The 22,203-nt window shown below is 39.2% G+C and overlaps 1 protein-coding gene across 19 annotated transcripts in view; it reads right to left on the bottom strand.

The window, feature by feature from the left end:
• Positions 1-22,203, bottom strand: part of ZFAND6 (zinc finger AN1-type containing 6) — an 82,419-nt gene that overhangs the window by 30,961 nt on the left and 29,255 nt on the right. For 8 of the 19 annotated variants that reach the window (XM_002804910.4, XM_077938628.1, XM_015142850.3 and 5 more), the window contains exon 2: positions 8,716-8,878. The gene's annotated coding sequence lies outside the window, so the exon portion shown is untranslated. 19 annotated transcript variants of the gene reach the window in all.

Here is a 22,203-nt window from a genome sequence, read left to right as displayed (position 1 = left end):
GGTGATGTCATTAGGTAATGACTACCTAATAGTAGTCATTATATTCATCACCATACTCTCACAGTTAAAAAACAAAAAAACCAGTTTCACTTGTGAGTATTCTTGATGAAACAAATTATTTTTATTAAATCTATTATTATTATTATTTTTTGAGATGAAATTTTGCTCTTGTTGCACAGGCTGGAGTATAGTGGCGTGATCTCGGCTCACTGCAACCTTTGCCTCCTGGGTTCAAGTGATTCTCCTACCTCAGCCTCCTGAGTAGCTGAGATTACTGGTGTCCGCCACCATGCCTGGCTGATTTTTTTGTATTTTTAGTAGAGATGGGGTTTCACCATGTTGGTCAGGTTGGTCTCGAACTCCTGACCTCAGGTGATCCACCTGCCTTGGCCTCCCAAAATGCTGGGATTACAGGTGTGAGCCACTGTGCCTGGCCCTTTTATTAAATCTTGATTCTGATTACACTTCATTGTATTTTTCCTCTTTCACCTATTCTGAGATACGTCACCCCAGAGTAAAGTCTTCCTCATTCTAGTTTCTCATCCACATAATGGAAACTGAAGTCTCTATCCTCACAGAGGTTTGAGGCACACAGTTCCTAATCAGTCTCCCTTTTCAGGAAAAAGTGTTACTGAGGAAAAAGATACCTACACAAATTCAGAGGAAAAAACTTACTTGTAATAATCAACACTGTCCTTCAACATGAATTAAAATATGAATAATGAGCAAATAGTAAGTTTCTAAGCACAAAGAGCACATGAAAGCAAAAAAACAAATTTAACACACAGAACAATTATTTGTTTTTTTCAGAGTTATATTCCCAGCACTCTAGATTAGGGCTGGCAAATTTTTTCTCTAAAGCACCAGATAGCAAATATTCTAGGTTTTGTGGGCCATACAGTCTGTCACAACTGCTCAATTCCGCCTTTATAGTAAAAAAGAAGCCATAAACAACAAGTAAATGAAAAGGAATGGCTGTGTTTCAATAAAACTTTTATTTACAATAAGGGGTGACTGGAATGGAGTTGGTGAGTGCACCACAGTTGGCCAATTCCTGCACTAGATTAATGCCAGGCACATAGGAGGTACTCAAATACATGCTGGATGAATAAATGATTTCACAACTATTTTGGTTAGAAATATTATCAGGAAAGACATAGCAAAATTCCATGACTATAAGCAAGTATCACTTTCTTTTGTCACAGCTCTTTGTTCAAGGATATCTTGATACCTATCACTTCGCTAGCTATTAAACACTATAAAAGACATTTAGGACACACAGTTCTGCTCTCATCAATGTAGGTACAAGAACAGAAATATTAATGTCTGATTTTCTGCACAAACATCACATCTAACTCCAAAATTACAACTTCATTAGCCACAAAACCACCAAATGCTAAGAAGTACCAAAACCACAAAGTTTTAGAATATACCACTCTCACTTCATAGAGGTATACAAAAATGGATGCCAGAAATGATTGCAAGATATTTCAGAAACTGATTTTCTTTCAGTTAAAGTGTAACACACCTTGTGGGGATGACTAACAAATGCATCATGAAAGGAAGTATAACTACAAATCACTGCAAAACAACTGCTATATATACAGGGACAACTTGATGTGTAGTAGAAAGAAAAAAGAACTGACTCATCTTCAAATTGGTTGTGAATATAAACTTCCTACTTAGATAAATGGCTAGCCCGAAGTACTTCATTTAAGATAGGTATGATGCCTGTCCTTTCTAACTCATAGGACTTTGAGGGGGTCAACTGGGACGGTGATTGCGAAAATACTTTAACCCGTAAGTTGCAATATAAAGCTCAGTTCAGAATTGGGTGGCTTATTTTAAGTCACATATCTGCAGTTCATCATGAGAGGGAGAGTTGCAAACTGTCAGGTATTTAATAATAGATGCAGTCATAAATCCAAGACTCCTTATTTACCCATAGCTCACAAAGGACAGGTTCATAAAAGTTCTCCTTGCCACAGAGACACTAATCACCTGTTAGGAGATCTGTGAGTAGGCCTCACTTCCACCTGAGATGATACCATTTTTTATTAAAAGCATGATGGAACGGTTTCTAATATCCTCCTCTCAAAAGTTTACAAAATGATGTATCAATTATTCTGGATAACTGGCAACAAAAATTTACTACGTGCTTATGCTCAGTATTTATAACTGTAAATGAGGGATAAAAGCAAGTATGTGTTCTACCAGGGGAGACTTCTGTGTGCCTAGAATATAGGATAGTGGGAAATGATCTTAGAATAAGGCCACATCACAAAATCTGTGTTTCCATGCTAAGGAGTCGGAATTTAAACCCACAGGCAACTGGGAATCCCACCACCTTAGAATGAAAAGGGGAGCTTTTTAGAACAAGTGCTATTCACTAAATACTACTGTTTTTATATACTTTAAATTGCTCTAAAAATAATTCAAGGTGACTTTAAAAATGCATGCTGCATGGTATCAAAAGCAAGCAAAAATAGTCAATCCAAGGAAAAATGGTTAAAAAAAAAAGTTAGAAATACTGTCAATAAATAAAATGTATGCCCATAAAGGCCTATTTGCTAATTAGAAGCCATTCATTTGACTCTATTCTTTCAAGTAGCTAATGCAAAGAAGTACAATGAAATCTTACCCCCAATAACATAAGAGGATTTCATCTATAGTTTACAAGTAAAACACAACGTGATAAGGTCCATAATATCTGTAAAGTAAAATATAAGTTTCCGGGATGGATGGATGGATGGATGGATAGATGGATGGATGGACTGACTTGAGACAGGGTCTCACTCTGTCATCCAGGCTGGAGTGCAGTGGCGCAATCTCAGCTCACTGCCAGCTCTACCTCCCAGGATCAAGCGATTCTCCCGCCTCAGCCTCTCAAGTAGCTGGGATTACAGTTGCGCACCACCATACCCGGCTGATTTTTGTATTTTTAGAAAAGATGGGGTTTCACCCTGTTGGCCAGGCTGGTCTTGAACTCCTGATCTCAAATGATCCACTCGCCTCAGCCTCCCAAAGTGCTGGGATTATAAGGCGTGAGCCACCCACCCAGCCTCTGGGTTTTTAGTTCTAATATAAATCAATAGTCTCATGGCCACCTTCAGTTAACAGCCAGTCTTCATGGAGCCAGAGTTAAAAATAAAATCCGGCCAGGGGTGGTGGCTCACGCGTGTAATCCCAACATTCTGGGAGGCCAAGGCGAGAGGATTGCTTGAGGCCCGGAGTTCAAGACCAGCTGGGCAACAAAGTGAGATCCCCGTCTCTACAAAAACTAAAAAATTATCTGGATGTGGCAGTGCACACCTGCGGTCCCAGCTACTCAGGAGGCTATGTACGGTGGGAGTACCGCTTGAGCCTAGGAAATTGAGGCTGCAGTGAGCTGAGATCATACTACTGCATCCCTGCACGGGCGACAGAGCAAGACTCTTGTCTCTTAAGAAAACAATAATAATAATGAACTTATCATCCAGGCTTATCATTTAGGCAATCCTTCATAAAGTTTATTTCTAAGTGTGTGCTTTTGTTCTATCAAAGATTGCTGAGGCAGAGGAAAAGGGTAGAGAGAAAGCACATTGAGAATGCAGAATGGGTTACAAATTTCTGCTTCAAACAGAATAGTTCGTTTTTGGTCTTTTCACGTACCTGGTTTCTGTAAAAGATTTCAATTAAATAAAGGGGTTCAAATGGCTAAAAAATTTGGACACTCTTAAGTTCTTGATTAAGAGCAAATTCAACAATGGTCAACAGTAAGCCAATCTGAGGTAGGGTTGATATACTATACCATGAACACTTTAGAGCATATCTAGGCCACTAGTTATAAGAGGTAAATTTCAGTTAGGCAGCCACCCCACTTTGAATTGAGATGTTTTGAGTGAATATCCATAAGTCACCAATTAATCCTAATAAATTCTCCAAATTTTTTCCCTAAATTAAAAAAATCAGGTCAGAAAAACTATATAATTAGGTATATATTAGAGTAAGTGCTCACTGAAAACGTCTACTCATTATTATGTACTAGGCCCTGGGCTAAGCACTTTATATAGATTATCTGACTTAGGCCTCACCAAATCTGTATAAGGGAGGTAACATTCTCATACATGTTCCTCTGTAATCAGTTAAAGAAACTGAAGTTACACATGCCATTCACTGCCTCCCTGCTAAAATTCCCTTCTAAGACAATCTGTATACCTATAAATCAGCTCTTGCTGCCCTTTTAGTACCATGGGATAAACCCTCCAGACAAGCTAATTAGACCTGGATGAACACCAACCCAATGAACCTATCTAAAGTCATGGGTGGAGGTGGGGAGGAGACAGAATAGCACACACATAAAAAGTACCAAGGCTACATACTTGCAATTCAATTACATATGATTTTCCAAAGATTTTCAAAATAATCCTTTTTTCTTTCCTTAGTTAGAATGGATTTCTATTTCCATGTGTTCTGGTCCCTGATTAGAATCCAGTAAACAGTGATTTCTTTTAGAACATAACATTAATACCTTGTTCCCATCCTTTGGTATCTCCCCTAACACCTATACTATTTCTAAGCACAAAGTAAAAGTGATTATCAGTGCTGAAATCTAGACTACTTTTAACCTTTAGTGGAATCATCTCAAACAGATAAATTTATCTCACAATAAAACCACTAACTGAAACCTAGTCCTTCCTGACTCTAAATTAATGTACCACCCATCACATTGCTCGTCTTCAAAGGTGCGTCTAGATAAGAAATCTACTAGCATTTAAATGTAAAAATTAGTTTTCATTTCCATATCGCATATAAACAGATGGCTCACTTTAATTTGAGAAGCAGTCACTGACAGACTTCAATACTTGCAACACTGCTTGACTCACCTGTCAATATCTTTATTCAAAAATAACTGCAAGGCTGGGCGCGGGGGCTCACACCTGTAATCCCAGCACTTGGGAAGCCGAGGCGGGTGGATCACCTGTCAGGAGTTCGAAACCAGACTGACCAATATGGTAAAACCCTGTTTCTACTAAAAGTGCAAAATTAGTTGGGCATGGTGGCGCATGCCTGTAATCCCAGCTACTTGGAAGGGTGAGGCAAGAGAATCGTGCCACTGTACTCCAGCCTCGGCAACAAGAGTGAAACTCCATCTCAAAAATAAAAATGAAAAATAAAAATAACTACACTACATTTTATAAATTGTTTAAAAATCACTTTATGGCCAGGTGCAGTGGCTCACGCTTGTAATCCCATCACTTTGGGAGGCCGAGACGGGCGGATCACGAGGTCAGGAGATCGAGACCATCCTGGCTAACACGGTAAAACCCTATCTCTACTAAAAAATACAAAAAATTAGTTTGGTGTGGTGGTGGGCGCCTGTAGTCCCAACTACTTGGGAGGCTGAGGCAGGAGAATGGCTAGAACCCAGGAGGCAGAGCTTGCAGTGAGCCAAGATTACGTTATACACTCCAGCCTGGGCCACAGAGCAAGACTCCATCTCAAAAAAAAAAAAAAAAAAAAAATCACGTTATATAAAACCCAGAGAAAATACACCTAACCTTCACCAAGATTCTTGAAGAAATATTTTTTGCTTCCTCTTCTCCTCTTGGTGGAGTTCTATCTGATGCAGGAGCCAATCTTTCATGTTCCAGACAAAGAGAATTGTGTCATCAATAAATGTCATGTTTAATGCAAATACATTACCTAGTAAAACCAACTATCTAGAACAGTGTTGTCCAATACAGTAACCATCAGCCACATGTGGCTACTGAGAATGTGAAATGGGGCTAATGCATACAGTAGACTGAGACAGGAAGGCAGGGAGTAAAGATTTTTTTTCTTTTTTTTGAGATGGAGTCTTTCCCTGTCGCCCAAGCTGGAGTGCAATGATGTAATCTCAGCTCAGTGCAACCTCTGCCTCCCGGGTTCAAGCGATTCTCCTGCCTTAAGTCTCCCGAGTAGCTTTGATGACAGGCGCCCGCCACCAAGGCCGGCTAATTTTTTGTATCTTTAGTAGAGATGGAGGTTTCATCATGTTGGCCAGGCTGGTCTTGAACTCCTGACCCCGTGATCCACCCGACTCAGCCTCCCAAAGTGCTGTGATTACAGGGTGAGCCACCACGCCAGGCTAGGAGTAAAGATTTCTATTCTACTCTTCTGTAGATGTTTCTCATGATACCTTAATTGAAAATACCCTACTTTGTGATGTTCAAATTCTTAATCCTAAAGCCTTAAAATCTATTACTTGGAGCATTTATAATATGCTACCTAGTATTCCTCCTCTCAAAGAACAAACAGGTTTAATAATGATAATAATTTGCAAGCATTGATGATTCAATCAACCTCACAATATCCCACCAGGTAGTAAATTATTACTGTATCTATTTTACAGATTATACAACTGAGGCCCAGAAAGGTTTAAGTAATTTGCTTAGTATCACAGAGATGTCAGAAGGGACACCTAGGATCTGAACTCAGGCAGCCAGACTCTATGGCCTGCATACATGACCATATTACATGGCCTTACATAGCCCAAAAACTTCATTTTAATACACTGCATTATACAACAGTAAAAGAAGCTCAAATACATTTACAAATCTAAGCAAAACCAAATGACAGAATTGGGTACAGGATCAATGAGAAGCCTACACTATTGCGGTAAGGTAAAGGGTAGAGCAAGGCAGAGGGAATAAAGTAGACGAATTTTATATATGGTGCTCACATATTCCTACATGTACTTTCTATCCCAGTAAAGTTAATTAGCTTCTAACTTTACCCCCTTGAGAGAACAGTAATATAGAACAGAACACAGAGAATCATCTCAAAGAGATAAAAAGAAATTTGGGACCAATTTACTATCATACAATTTCCCCCTAAACCCTCTACAGTGATAAAAGCAACTCGCTTCCCTATTGTGTGTTCTCTCCTAATCTCATTTTAAAAATCAAAGTTTCATTAGTATGTTCCAAAGGCTTCTCTCACCTTGAATTTTCCTTATTTTTGACACTAATCAAAAAAGAGGAGGGAAGGCTGTTGAAGTACTGTTCACAGAATAGCAGCACCAAATTAAACGTGGCTTTTCAAGGGAAATGCCAAATGGCTGTAAATGAAGACTTAAATTTCATATTACAGACCCTAAAACTGCATTAAAGTGAGGCTTGTCATCATTAAACAAGATTATAAATATTTCTTCTCTAGAACTACTGAAAGATTAGGAACTAGATAACCTCTGGAGATTTATACAGTGGGCTATACATCTACTGACCAATACAGAAAAGAAAATAATGGGGCAAAGTGAAACCTCTGGGTTTTTCACTAGTTTTGAATGCAACAACATGTGTCTCTCCATTTCTGCCATGTATCCTTTGACCACTTTCATTAAGAATATCCATATTCGGCCATGCAAGGTGGCTTACACTGCTAATCTCAGCATTTTGGGAGGCCAAGGCAGGCAGATCACTGGAGGTCAGGAGTTTTGAGACCAGACTGGCCAACATGGTGAAACTCCACCTCTTTTGTAAAGATACAAAAATTAGCCAGGCATGGTGGCACATGCTTGTAGTCCCAGCTGCTCGGGAGGCTGAGACAAGAGAATTACTTGAACTTGGGAGGCGGAGGATGCGGCGAGCAGAAATGGTGCCACTGCTTCCAGCCTGGGTGACAGAGTGAGACTCCTCAAAAAAAAAAAAAAGAAAAAAGGATATCCATATTCAATGTGTATTCTTCACATTTTCTAAATGTTTTCTCATTCACTGATTCTAAAGATAGTCCATTTTGATTTTCCTTCAGTCAACACATTTGTGTTATGAAAGAGAAAGTAATTTCATTTTAGTGCATACAAATGCGCAACATTCCTTCTACTCCATGCCTCAGTGAATAGTTAACAAGATTTTATAAGTCTCTGTCTACATGCTCATCATTTTGCTCACTACAATGCTTTATAATCACTCCATCTGTACAAACAATGCATTCTTCTAAAGAGAGAGAAAAAAAACATCCAATTCAGTCTCACTTCTAAATCCATAAAGAAAAAGTGGGGGGAGGAGGATAGAAAAAAAAAACACCACCCCACCATGGATTCTTAAGGTGTTAACTTTAACGCCTTAAAGGAAGGAAAAGGAGAAATTTTTCTTCAATGGCATTTCTATTTTTCAAAGTACTTTACAAAATAAAATTGGCAAATTTAAAAAACTTTCAACTGCATTTAGGGAACCAGCATGCTTGTATTTTGATACACTCTTTGATTAAATAAAGCGATTTAAAAAAATACTCGTTTTCAAAATTATTATAATTTAAATTATTATTTCCAGAAGCAATTTTCTATATTAATATCAAACATCATAATCCCAAGCAATTTTTTTATGGTTGTTTGGTCAAAATATTAACTTTAAATGGCTGAAATCAACTGCAAAATAAACAGCAATCTAAAGAATTACAATCTTTTGCTTCACAATAATAAAATTAGTAATGCAGATTCCAATGCTTATAATAATTCTGATAAAAGATGTGTGGTCACTAACAACATTAGTTATAAATGTTATTGCACAAAATATTATATAAATAAAAGTCTACCACCCACTCCACCCTCAGTATCCTACCCACCAGAAAAAATACACCCTAAAAATGTCTCATCATGATGACTTAGGTCTATCTTCAAGCATTTTAAATTTAAAAAAATAAAATTAAGTTACTATGCCCAATTACATAGGGTTACAGGCTTAAGTCTCTACTCACACAGTTGAGGTTGATGAGCAAACAGCTGTCCTGTATCTTGAGACAGACATTAGCTTTCTGCCTTCCCTATCCTCATAAGCAGCTACTTAAAAGTTTTGAGTTTTATGCAAGAAAACATTTTAAAGCCTTCAGTGTTTTACTGCAGCAGACTTCAGATTCATTCCTGTAACACATTTAACATGAAACAGAGTTGAGACATATAAAATTTATGTACCACATTTTAATCATTAAAATTTTAAGGAGTGCTTTTGCCATTATAGCTAGGTTAAAAGGGTGGCTAAAGGAAAAGTGAAAAACAAAAACATTCCAATTGGTATTTGACGTTATTAACACGCATATAACTAATCCATAGATTTTTCTATACCTGGCCATAGACTAGGTGAGTAAGGATTACTTTATATATAATCATTTTGTCCAAAGTAAGCAAAAGTAGGTATTTTTCTGTTCTCCTTAAGTCTAGCTAATTTATTTAGAATAAACAGCTATAAAAGCGTTTGTAAAGAACGCTTTTACAAACAGATAGTCAGTGGAATGCCTTTAGAGTCCCAAGTACACATATCACAGCACCAGACTAGGGAGAATGAGATTGTTTTGTGACAGCAGGAGGAGACATGTTGTAACTCATAAGAGTTGTATGAAAGGTATTCTATCATAAAAAGTTAAAATATTTGTCCAAGAGTCTAACTTGCTTCAGTAGAACTGATTAAAACTTTCTGACTTCACCGCAGGCTTAACTGAGTCTGCAGTACAACGGCTAAAACATAAACTGTACCAATCTTGGGCTATAAAACAGAAGCATGCTTTCTGTATAATAATAATTAACATTTTATAGGTGTTTAGAATATAACAGACACCACTGACAGTTTTACATGCACACTTAATCTTCATTCCATCCTTAAAAGTCAGGTGCTACTATTACCAACCCTTTACAGATGACAAAACTGGTTCAGAGATGTTAGGAACGAGTTCAAGATCACAGAGCTAGTTAAGTGGCAGAGCTATGACCTGAAGCCAGATCTATTTGTCTCCAAAACCTGATGCTCTCAAGCCTGTAATCCCAGCACTTCGGGAGGCCGAGACAGGCGGATCACGAGGTCAGGAGATCGAGACCATCCTGGCTAATACGGTGAAACCCCGTCTCTACTAAAAAAAAATACAAAAAACTAGCCGGGCGAGGTGGCGGGCGCCTGTAGTCCCAGCTACTGGGGAGGCTGAGGAGGAGAATGGCGTAAACCCGGGAGGCGGAGCTTGCAGTGAGCTGAGATCCGGCCACTGAACTCCAGCCTGGGCCAAAGAGCGAGACTCTGTCTCAAAAAAAAACAAAAACAAACAAACAAACAAAAAAACACAAAACCTGATGCTCTTGAGCATAAAGCTAGATTACAGGCAAACAGTGATCCATTGTACTGATAGATCAAACTGTATCTGGAATTAGTATACAGATTTGGATACCATAGGTTAAGTGTGATACTGATGGTGAATGAGTGTTATCAGAAAACCAACAGGATGGTTATAAATTCAGGAAAGTCATCTCTTACAAGAAGTGACTATATGAAATTAAAGCAAGGAACAGCAAAAAGACAAAAAAGAACACATTTTGAAGGGCAGTTAGAGAAACACACAAAAAAGCAGGCTCATCTCCTGTGGTACAGAGTACAGAACTTGAAACAGTGTATAGAAGTCTCAGGAGACATTCTTGTTCAACACAAAGCACTTTATAATGCTAAGGAAACCAATAGCTCAAAGCAGTTCCTACTATAGTACTGAGCTCCTGCAATTAAATACCTAAACCTGGTTAAGTATCTAAACCCAATTAAATATCTGAATTATTACCATCATAGTAATAACTTGATTCAGACAAAGTTACCAAAGAATGTTAAAACTCTTTGTGAATGAAAGTTTGATGAGGACTGGTATACATTGAGTCTAATAGTGTCTTCCCACAAATTATGTATTACAGAAGGAAAAATATTAACTTAAGTAGAGGAACCTGGCAGGTATCACATTAACCTAAAGATCTAAGTAAGTATCACTGACCAGGGAACAAGTGGACATGTGCCTCCTAATGTGATGCACTGAAAAGGACACAAGTGTAACATTCCTGCCAAAACTACATTCCTAAATTTTATCATGAGAACACATCAGATACACCCAAATTGAGGGAGATTCTACAAATAAATGGTCTGTCACTCTCTTCAAAAATGTCAATGTCATTAAAGACAAAGAAAGGCTGAAGAAATGTTCCTGATTAAAGAAGAATAAAGAGATGTGGCAACTAAATGCAATGAATGATTATGGGTTGGATTCTGGACAGGAAAAAAAATCACCAAAGAACACTATTGGGCTCACGCCTGTAATCCCAACACTCTGGGAGGCCGAGACAGGTGGATCACCTGAGATCAGGAGTTCGAGACCGGCCTGGCCAACATGGTGAAACCCCATCTTTACTAAAAATACAAAAATGAGCCGGGCGTGGTGGCACGCTTGTAATCCTAGCTACTTGGGAGGCTGAGGCAGGAGAATCATTTGAACCTGAGAGGCGGACGTTGCAGTGAGCCATTGCACTCCAGCCTGGAATACAAGAGCAAAACCCTGTCTCACATACAAAAGAAAAAAAAAAAAATTAATGGGAAAACTAGTAAAATGTGAATGTAGACTGTGTATTAGATAACTTCGTCATTTCCTTAATTTAATAACTGTAACGTAGTTAAACAAGAGAAGGTCCTTGTTCTTAGAAACTATATACTGAAATATTACATGGTAAAGGAACATGATGTAAGCAACTTAATCTCAGAAGATTCAGAAAAAAATAACATGACAGAGAATGAATAAGTAAATAGCACAAAATGTTAACAATGGGTTAATCTTACTAAGAGGTCCAGGGACCAGTTTCGTGGAAGACAAATTTTCCATGTGTTTACATTGGGGGAGGGTGGGCAGGATGATTTCAGGATGAAACTGTGCCACCTCAGATCATCAGGCCTTAGGTTCTCATAAGGAGTGTGTAACCTAGTTCACTCTCATGAGCATTTCTCAAGAGGGTTCGTGCTCCTATGAGAATCCAATGTTGCTGATCTGACAGGAGGCGGAGCTCAAGTGGTAATGCCAGCTCCCATGTGCTCACCTGCTATGCAGCCAGGTTTCTAACAGGCCACAGACTAGTACTAGGACTAGTCCAGTCAGCAGCCCGGGGATTGGGATAGGAAATACATGTATATTTTAACCTTCCATAAATTTGAATTATTTCAAAATAAAACCTGGTAAATATTGAACCTGATGTTCCAAGGATTCTAAATACCTGAAAGAACCAGATTCCCTATCTTGTCTCCACACACAAACTCCAATCCAACAGCAGTCTAAACTGATTTATGATGATCAAATGAGTTACAATAAATAGTGCTCCAGTTTAAAATACCAAATATAAGTGCCAAGTGACATGTACCATTCCACTGACGATAAGGTATGACTCAGAGATCTAAGACAGGTGAATGTCTACCTCCTCCCAATCTTGTTTTATTCTATAACACCCTTCCCCAAAATACACTGGAATTAAAGAACAGAGACAAGACTTCTCCAATAAAGCACTGCTATTCTTCCATTGAGAAGGCAGTAGCAACTGTGTCTCCTTGCTAAAAACTCCAAATTAAGTTATCTATCTATTTATTTATTTATTTTGAAACGAAGTTTTTCTCTTGTTGCCCAGCCTGGAGTGCAATGGCGCAATCTTGGCTCACTGCAACCTCTGCCTCTTGGGTTCAAGCGATTCTCCTGCTTCAGTCTCCCGAGTAGCTGGGATTACAGGCATGTGCCACCAGGCCCAGCTAATTTTGTATTTTTAGTAGAGATGGAATTTCACCATTTGGTCAGGCTGGTCTCCAACTCCTGACCTCAGGTGATCTGCCCACCTCGGCCTCCCAAAGTGGTGGGATTATAGGCATGAGTCACCATGGCCAACCCAAAGTAAGTTATTTTCTGATTATGCCAGGTAGCAAAACAGACCCAATTTGAGAGCAATCAATAACCTATATGGAAACTATTTTTAAAAACCTCACTTTAAACAAAACTCTAATGCCAATTAAAAGCTGGCAAAGTACACTATATACTCACTACAGAGCACCTGGCAAAAACAAGAGTCCAGAATGTTAATTACTGAGACTAACATACAAATGGTTAATACACAAACACTTCAGTTGCCCCAAAAAAAAAAAAAAGAAATGAAAAACAGAAAGAGGGAAAAAGAAAACAAACAGAAGTAGAACATGAATGAATATTAAAGAAAACATTCAAGAAGAAATAATGATGGCTACACATCACCACATTATTTTGAGTTCTTCTCCAATGATTAGACGTATTTTTCTTCCACACATTTTATCTTCCACTGTTGTTCACCTCACCTACTATAAAATATAAAAGTCCATCTTTGTAAGACTGCAAGAAATGTTAAGAACTGTTAAGACACAGCTTTGACTGTATCTTGTGATGATACTTTTTTTTTTTTTTAACTTGTTGAGCGGTCCAAAACAGCAGTCTACTAGGAAATTCTCACAAACAATTCACACTGGAAAGGAGTGGAGTGTCAGAACACATCATCTAATTCACATCACCTAATTCGAACAGCCTTCCAACCCTTCCAACTCTGGGAAGAAGGAAATGAATTATTTTAGCTTCCTATACTAATCTAGATACATCCTACATCAGGTATCAGCAACTTATGGCACAACTGTTTTTTTTCTTTGAGACGGAGTCTCGCTCTGTTGCCCAGACTGGATTGCAATGGCGCGATCTTGGCTCACTGCAACCTCCGCCTCCTGGGTTCAAACGATTCTCCTGCCTCAGCCTCCTGAGTAGCTGGGACTACAGACATGCACCACCACACCCGGCTAATATTTCTATTTTTAGTAGAGATGGGGTTTCACCATGTTGGACAGGCTGGTCTTGGACTCCTGACCTCATGATCCACCCACCTCGGACTCCTAAAGTGCTGGGATTACAGGCGTGAGCCACCGTGCCAAGCTGGCACAGTATTTACTGGTCGTTTAGCTAATTCCAGGCCTTGGGCCCTGCTGCTAAGCTGTGGCCTTCTTTCAGACAGTCTCTTTATCAGGTTAATCTTTCTAACTACAGAGCACCAACACTGCCTTGTTTAAAGTAAGCATTTTAACAAGTTCTTGTTGAATGCCAAACTACAAAACAAGCAAAACCATTTTATCTCAATCCCAATCCCTGCCTTCTCTCCCATTTGCTCAGGTACCAGGCTATCAACTCTTCTACCTCTGCCAGATCTATTAGCTCTCCAATTTTTTTCCCCACATATCTCAATTTAAACTCCAATTCTCCGAATGCTGCAGGTAAATAATGTTGTAATAAAAGGATCAGAATAACACACACTGTGAATGAAACTTGACCAATTCAAACCTAAAATGTAAACCAAATTTAAACCTAAAATCACTAACTTAGTAAATAAAAGATGTATCGATGGACATGTGTGTGTATACAAACATAATATATTTGGGGGCGTAGGGAGCAAGTTTTCAAGTATCCATCATCTTCCAAATTAACTCTTAGACCTACACTTCTAAAAAGACTTAGGCATATGAGTCTGCAATTATAGCTCAATTCAAAGGCTTTCATTAAGTCATTAGTCAAATCAGCATGGTCATGCAGCTGAATTTCTAGCAAATCCCTAATACGACATTACAAATCATAAACCTTGATCTGTAGCTTCCTCTACAGATTCCCCTTAACTTAAACTGCATTAAGTCCCAAACCCTGAAAAGAAAGGAGGTGGTATGGAAAGAAACGAAGAAAGGCTCCAAACAATAAATCCAAGTATAAGTTAGAAAAATACTAGGGAACGCGGGACAGAAGTGTTGCGACATGGACAAGATTCAAGTAACCCATTCAAAATCTAGCATATTCTTGTAAACAAGAGTTTTAAATAAGGAATACCTTCTTAGGGGGTTTAAAGGAAAGGCAGTAGCTTTTTGGCAGAGATGAGTAGGAAATAATAATAAAAGAGAATAACAACTGGCAATTCAATTCTGAAATAAAATCCTGAAATAAAAGCCTTCCGGTTTAATTAAATTTTTCTATCTTCTCTACCAAAACTAAGCATTGTATTTGTTGTCATTTTTTGAGACAGGGCCATACTCTGTTGCTCAGGCTGCAGTGCAGTGGAATGACCACAGTTCAATGAAGCCTCTACCCTCAGCCTATTGAGTAGTTGCATACACTACAGGGGCACACCCACTACACCCCACTAATTTAAAAGACTGCAGCCTGGTGCTGTGGCTCACACCTGTAATCCCAGCACTTTGGGAGGCCAAGGCAGGTGGATCACGAGGTCAGATCAAGACCATCCTGACCAACATGGTGAAACCCCGTCACTACTAAAAAAAAAAAAATACAAAAAATTGGCTGGGAATGGTGCCATGTGCCTGTAGTCCCAGCTACTGGGGAGGCTGAGGCAGGAGAACGGCGTGAACCTGGGAGATGGAGTTTGCAGTAAGCCGAGATTATGCCACTGCACTACGGCCTGGGTGACAGAGCAAGACTCCGTCTCAAAAAAATAAAAGATGTTTATTTTTTATAGAGAAAGGGTCTCACTACGTTGTTGAGGCTGGTCTGGAACTCCTGGGCTCAAGCAATCCTCCCACCTCGTCCTCCCAAAGTGTGTGATTACAGACATGAGTCACCAGCACCTGGCCAGGAGTGAAATGTTAGATTTAAAAGAGAGCAAAGTTTCCACTCCTAGGTATTTATACACATGTCCACACAAAAACTTGTACTGAAATGTTCATAGTAACCTTATTTTAACAGCCAAGAAATGGAAACAATCCAAATTATCCATCTAATGGTAAACAGATAAATTATGATATAATCATAAAATGAAATACTATTCTGCAATTAAAAGAACTACTGATAATACAATGTGGGTGAATCTCCAAATTATTATGCTAAGTGAAAGAAAAAAGACTACACAATGAGGATTCTTTTCACAGGAAAAGTTACAAAAATACAACTATAAACTGAGTAGGCATGATGGATGGCGTGCAGAGGAGGAAGGATAAGGATCGCCTGAGCTCAGGAGTTGAGTCCAGCCTGAGCAATATAGTGAGGCCCCCATCTCTTAAAATGTAATTAAAATGCAACTATAACAGAAAGCAGATCCAGGGACCACAGGATAGGGAGATGGGATTGACTTCAAAAGTACACAAGGAAACTTTCCAGGGTGATGGAAATATTATACCACCATGACTGTGGTGGTGGTTAAACAACTACATAAATCATAACTAAAACTGCACACCAAAAATTAGTATATTTCATTGTGTAAACTTAACTTAATAAAGCTGATTTTAAAAGACAAAATAGGACAAAGGAGTGGAAACAGTCATTTGACTTAAAGTACTCTTCAGTTAAATCAGTAAAAGATAAGTATTAGAAATTTCAACTATACCAAGAGAAGCCACAAAACTAATGAGTTCAAGTTTCACCTAGAATCAGTTTTTCACTAAGTATTTTTTTAAAGATGTCTTAAAATAACTTTCTAGGCCGGGTGCGGTGGCTCATGCCTGTAATCCCAGCACTTTGGGAGGCTTAGGTGAGCAGATCAAGAGGTGAGGAGTTCGAAGAAGTAGAGACTGTGGTGAAATCCGGTCTCTACTAAAAATACAAAATTAATTGAGTGTTGTGGCACATGCCTGTAATCCCAGCTACTCGGGAGACTGAGGGAGGAGAATCACTTGAACCTGGGAGGTGGAGGTTGCCATGAGCCAGTGAGCCAAGATCACGCCACTGCACTCCAGCCTGGGCAACAGAGCAAGGCTTGGTCTCAAAAAATAATAACTCTCTAATTCTCCTTATTTATAATTTTGAGAGGGAGTCTTGCTCTGTCGTCCAGGCTGGAGTACAGTGACACGATCTCGGCTCACCGCAACCTCTGTCCCCCAGGTTCAAGCGATTCTCGTACCTCAGCCTAATGAGTGGCTGGGATTACAGGTACCGCCTCCTCGCCTGGCTAATTTTTGTATTTTTTGTAGAGACGCGGTTTCACCATGTTGGCCAGGCTGGTCTCAAACTCCCAACCTCAAGTGATCTGCTCGCCAAGGCCTCCCAAAGGGATTACAGGTATGAGACACCATGCCCGGCCTAATTCTCCTCATTTAGCTGTAAGCACAGAAACACACTTTTCCCTCCTTTACCTCTATACCCACTTTTACATCATTTCAATACCCTGAAAACGATTTGGTAACTTAAACAAGACTAACTTGGACTGCCTTTTTAACACGTTATTATTTTACAATAAATAAAGCTTATAATTCTACTAAACATTTTTTGCTAATCTTAGATTTTAAAGTGTAACTGTCATTAAATAATTTATTGCATTTCAATAAAAGATGCTTCTCAAATAAAGGCAGCATAGCTTATTTCTTCAAGCAGGAATCACTTCTTAATGTTTTCCGATTATTTGAAAGAATATAGAGAAAGCAACCTCCCTTCCCACACCTCAGATACAACTTTCTTGCTCATCTATTACATTTACATTACAAAATAACTCAAGTTTCTAAAGAGTTCCAATTTCTAGATAAAAACTTGCACATTAAAAAAAAAAAAAAAAAAGTCCTGCCTGGGCGCGGTGGCTCATGCCTGTAATCCCAGCACTTTGGGAGGCCGAGGCAGGCGGATCACGAGGTCAGGAGTTCGAAACCAGCCTGGTCAGCATGGTGAAACCCCAACTCTACTAAATATACAAATAAAAAGAAAAATTAGCTGGGCATGGTAGCACACACCTGTAATCCCAGCTATTCAGGAGGCGGAGGCAGGAGAATTGCTTGAACTGAGGAGGCAGAGGTTGCAGTGAGCTGAGATCATGCTACTGCATTCCAGCCTGGGTGACAGAGCGAGACTTCGTCTCAAAAAAAAAATAATAATAATAATTGTAGTGGCCAATATTTAAATATAAAACCTAAATAGTAACTTATAGTAAATTGGGTATTTTGAGACCAAATATAGCTTCAGGAGCTAAATATAAAAGCATTTTTTAATATAATTCATTTAAAACCTTTTTTCTTGTTTACCACAAAATTAAAATGCTCAAAATAATAGCTATTTTTTAAGAGTAGCCTTCCAATTTAAGCAATTTTTAAAAATTCTACTGGTATTGTAGTGTGTCAATGTTGCCAAGGTAAAATACTCCAGGGTAACACTGTCAATGAACCCACTCACTCACACTGATTACGTGCACACCCTTGGGGGATACAAAATGTAAGACACAAATTCAGCCTGAATGATGAGTGAAGAACTTTTTCCCCATCTCTTACCATTTAGAACTTTGAATAAATTAAAATGTTACTACCCCTCTAATAAAACATGTTAACAATGAATAACTGGTATGTCTGAAATAGCACATTCAGTTTATCATATTGTTTAACGAGGATACACAGTTGTTTTGTTGAGACAGAGTCTCACTCTGTCGCCTGGACTAGAGTGCAGCGGCACAATCTTGGCTCACTGCAACCTCTCCCTCCCGGGCTCAAACAATGCTTTTTTTTTTTTGGTAGAGACCGGGTTTTGCCATGTTGCCCAGGCTGGTCTAGAACTCCTGGGATCAAGGGATCCACCCACCTTGATCCCTGAAGTGCTGGGATTACAGGTGTGAGCCATCGTGCTGGTCAGCTGATTTTTTCTTTTTGTTTCCCAACCATCAACAAACCAAATTTTTTCTATAAATCCTCTTTGATAATTCATTCCAGTTAACAATTAGTTATTTTGCAGATAAATACTATCCGTTGCCAGTGGGACAGATACATGTAGAGAAAACTAAATACAAAAATATCACCTCTACTCAGAAACAAAGCACTTCGTCATTATCAGGGAGCAAATGTTTACATTCAAGAATGTTATCAGCTATTAACAGTCAAAGTGAGATATTAAATATATGTATTGGCCAGGTATGGAGGCTCATGTTTGTAATCTTTTTTTTTTTTTTTTTGAGACGGAGTCTCGCTCTGCCGCCCAGGCTGGAGTGCAGTGGCTGGATCTCAGCTCACTGCAAGCTCCGCCTCCCGGAGGAGTTGGGACTCCTCCTGCCTCAGCCTCCCGAGTAGTTGGGACTACAGGCGCCCGCCACCGCGCCCGGCTAGTTTTTTTGTATTTTTTAGTAGAGACGGGGTTTCACCGTGTTAGCCAGGATGGTCTCGATCTCCTGACCTCGTGATCCGCCCGTCTCGGCCTCCCAAAGTGCTGGGATTACAGGCTTGAGCCACCGCGCCCGGCCAATGTTTGTAATCTTAGCACTTTGGGAGGCTGAGATGAGAGGACAGCTTGAGGTCAGGAGTTCAAGACCAGCCTGGGCAATACAGCAAGATTCTGCCTCTACAAAAAATTTTAAAATTAGCCAGGCATGGTGGCGTGTGCCTGTAGTGCTAGCTACTCAAGCGGCTGAGGCAGGAGGATTGCTTCAGTCCTGGAGTTTGAGGTTACAGTGAGCTATGATCATGCCACTGCACTCCAGCTGGGGTGACAAGATCAAGACCCTGTCTCTTAAAAAAGTTTTGAGCAGTAAATATATTAAAAATTTGTATCTGTTATTAGAGATGACGAAGAGCAAATCAAGGATACCTATGGCAAATTTGCAATCTTCAGTGTTACTTTTCTCTAAAATAGTTCACTCTTTAGTTTTCATCACATTATAAAAATTATCTAAATGGAACTCTGCAAAAGCAAATGAACAAAAGGTCCTGGTAACCTTTTCCTTCAAAAGAGCATTTGATTATTCTGAGAAAATTACCAAAATGATTAGAAGAATGAAACATGGCTTGGAGTTTAATCACATACAAATAATCCATTAGGTATCCAGAGTCAGAGATTTTTGTGGTACTCTGTCTTCTCAATAACACCTCTAGATTTTCACATACATCCTCCTCCTTCTCACCCCATTCTGATACAAAATCACCTAACAGTGAGAAACCACACATGCGCACGCGTGTACAAAACACACACACACACTCCTTAATGACTAAATAGACAATATGATACTAATGAAATCTTTCTTTGCAAGTATTTCCTTTGGCAACTTCTCTTCCTCCTACTGACCAAATGGAGTAACACCTACGGTGACCATATCTTCTAAATCAAAACCTAGATGTATGATCCAACAAAATAGAATATTTTAGTAGAAAAACATAAACCTCTAGCGGGTTGCGGCAAAGAGGCAGTTCAAATTTTTGTGCTACTTCCAAATGTATGGCTCTGTATTTTAAGGATGTCAAAAAGTTAACATTTCTAAAATATTCCAAAAATTTAGAAGGCCAATGAAAAATATTTGAAAACCAGGTTGCCTGAAGATACATGGCTCCTAGAACGGTATCTCAAAATCCCATCACCCACTATTTGTCTTTTTATATACATTACCTCAGGTTTCAAAGTTCTAAATAGGAGTTCTGAGCAAATCTCTCCCAAACATGACTCTTTCTCAGAACTTTCTCCAGGGTTCTGTTTTTGCTAACTGCCTACTAGAAATTCACTTAGATGTCTCATTGGCTCTGCCAGTAAACAAACAAACAGAAAACATGGGGTGAGCATGGAGCAGGATTGACTAAGAGCTAGTAGGTAAGTCAGAATTGCAGGACAAATAGTAAGAACAAAATTGAGGGGTCCCATGATAAATGCTTTATCTGCATTGTCTTCTTTCATCTTCACAATATCCCTTAAAGGTAGTAGCAACTATTTAGAGATGAGGAAACTGAGGCCTACAAAGATTATGGAACTTGCTCAGGTCAAACAGCTAGTAAGCAGTAAAGCAAGGATTTGAATCCAAGAGTCTGACTCCAAAGCCCAGGCACCTGAACATGCTAAGACATCAAAAAGAATGAGATGCAGATTCTGACAGAGTTGTGGTCACTGGTCAATTCAAGAGGTATTTCTTGAGTACTTAGGTACTGCCAGACACTGAGGATACAAAAAAAAAAATGGCTGCTATCAGGAAAATAGACAAATTAACAAGTCACAATACAATATGAAACAACACAAATATAAACAAGGAAAATAATTTATACAGTGATTAGCTTTGTCATAGGGAAGGGATTGTTTTGGTTTATGATGGGAGACTCACCTTAATATTTTGAATGAGGATGAAGGATATTCCAGACTAAATAAAACATGATACCATGATTCTACATAGTGTACTCAACAGGGTCACAAGTAGACTGATACTCCTAAAATATAAATACCTAGGAAGCTGGAGAGTTAGGCTGGATTCTAGATGATTAGAAAAATAAAAAGGAAAACACAGTTCAAACATCCAGACAGAAGTCAAGGTCCAAGGCTCAAGTAAGCTAAAATGGACTGGGTGGAAAGCAGAGCTCAGGCAGTACTACAAGGAAAGCTATTCCATTTTCTTGGGCATGGGAGTCTATACAAGTGATCATCAATTAGCCTATGGTAAGCAGGTAGAAGGCAGAGATTACATCTTCATTTCAGTTCAACATATAGGTGAATGCTAGGTCAAGAGAACACAGAGGAGGATAGGCTGGGAGCGGTGGCTCACACCTGTAATCCCACTACTTTGGGAGGCCGAGGCAGGCAGATCACTTGAGCCCAGGAGTTCCAACATCAGCCTGGCAAACAGGGCAAAACCCCATCTCTACTAAGAATACAAAAATTAGCCAGGTGGTGGCACAGCCTGTAATCCCAACTCCTGTAATCAGGAGAACTGCTTGAACCAGGGAGATGGAGGTTGCAGTGAGGAGATCATGCCACTGCTCCAGCCTCGGTGACAGAGACTCTGTCTCCCCCCCAAAAAAAAACCCACCACACACACACTCACACATGAAGACAGAATATGGCCCCTACTCATACAGGATTTCACAGCTTCGGTACAAAAGGCAAATGTGTTGAATTATTAAGGCAAATGGTGTGATCAGTGAAGAACAGAAGGAGTTGCCAATTATGAGTAGCTCTTTCAGGAAGATGCGGGAAGATAACAGCTGTAAAAGTGAAAAGGGCCCAAAACTAGGTATTTGGAGAAAATGCTGGTAGTTTACTGTGACTGAAATACAGTACACATTGAGAAAGTAGTGAGATGAGGATACAGAGACAAGCAAGGGCAAGATCATGGTGGGTCTGTTCTGGATAAAGATGCAATAAAGAAAAATCCCTCAAATGTTGGGAAAGAAGGGAACCTAGAAAGGTGCTACCCAATACATTAAGTAGCCACCAGCCTCGTGGAACTACTGAGCACTTGGAATGGTGCAACTAAGGAGCTACGTTTTAATCAATTTAAATAGCCACTACTAACTACCATATTAGACAGCAATGATCTAAGCACAAGTAAGAGAATTTTCTTATCCAGAAAGAATTTATCTTCTACAAAGAAAAGAGGGTAACCAAAGATACAGGCATTTGTAAGTTAAGGAAAAGAAGGGGCAGGAAATTGAGAAAACTCACAAAATTATGTCAATGATAACAATAAAGTATAAAGAAGGAGTG

This window comes from Macaca mulatta, chromosome 7, assembly GCF_049350105.2.
Source record: "Macaca mulatta isolate MMU2019108-1 chromosome 7, T2T-MMU8v2.0, whole genome shotgun sequence".
Taxonomy (NCBI): domain Eukaryota; kingdom Metazoa; phylum Chordata; class Mammalia; order Primates; family Cercopithecidae; genus Macaca; species Macaca mulatta.
The sequence above is the reverse complement of the archived record's forward strand: the minus strand, read 5'-3'. Positions and strand labels throughout refer to the sequence as shown.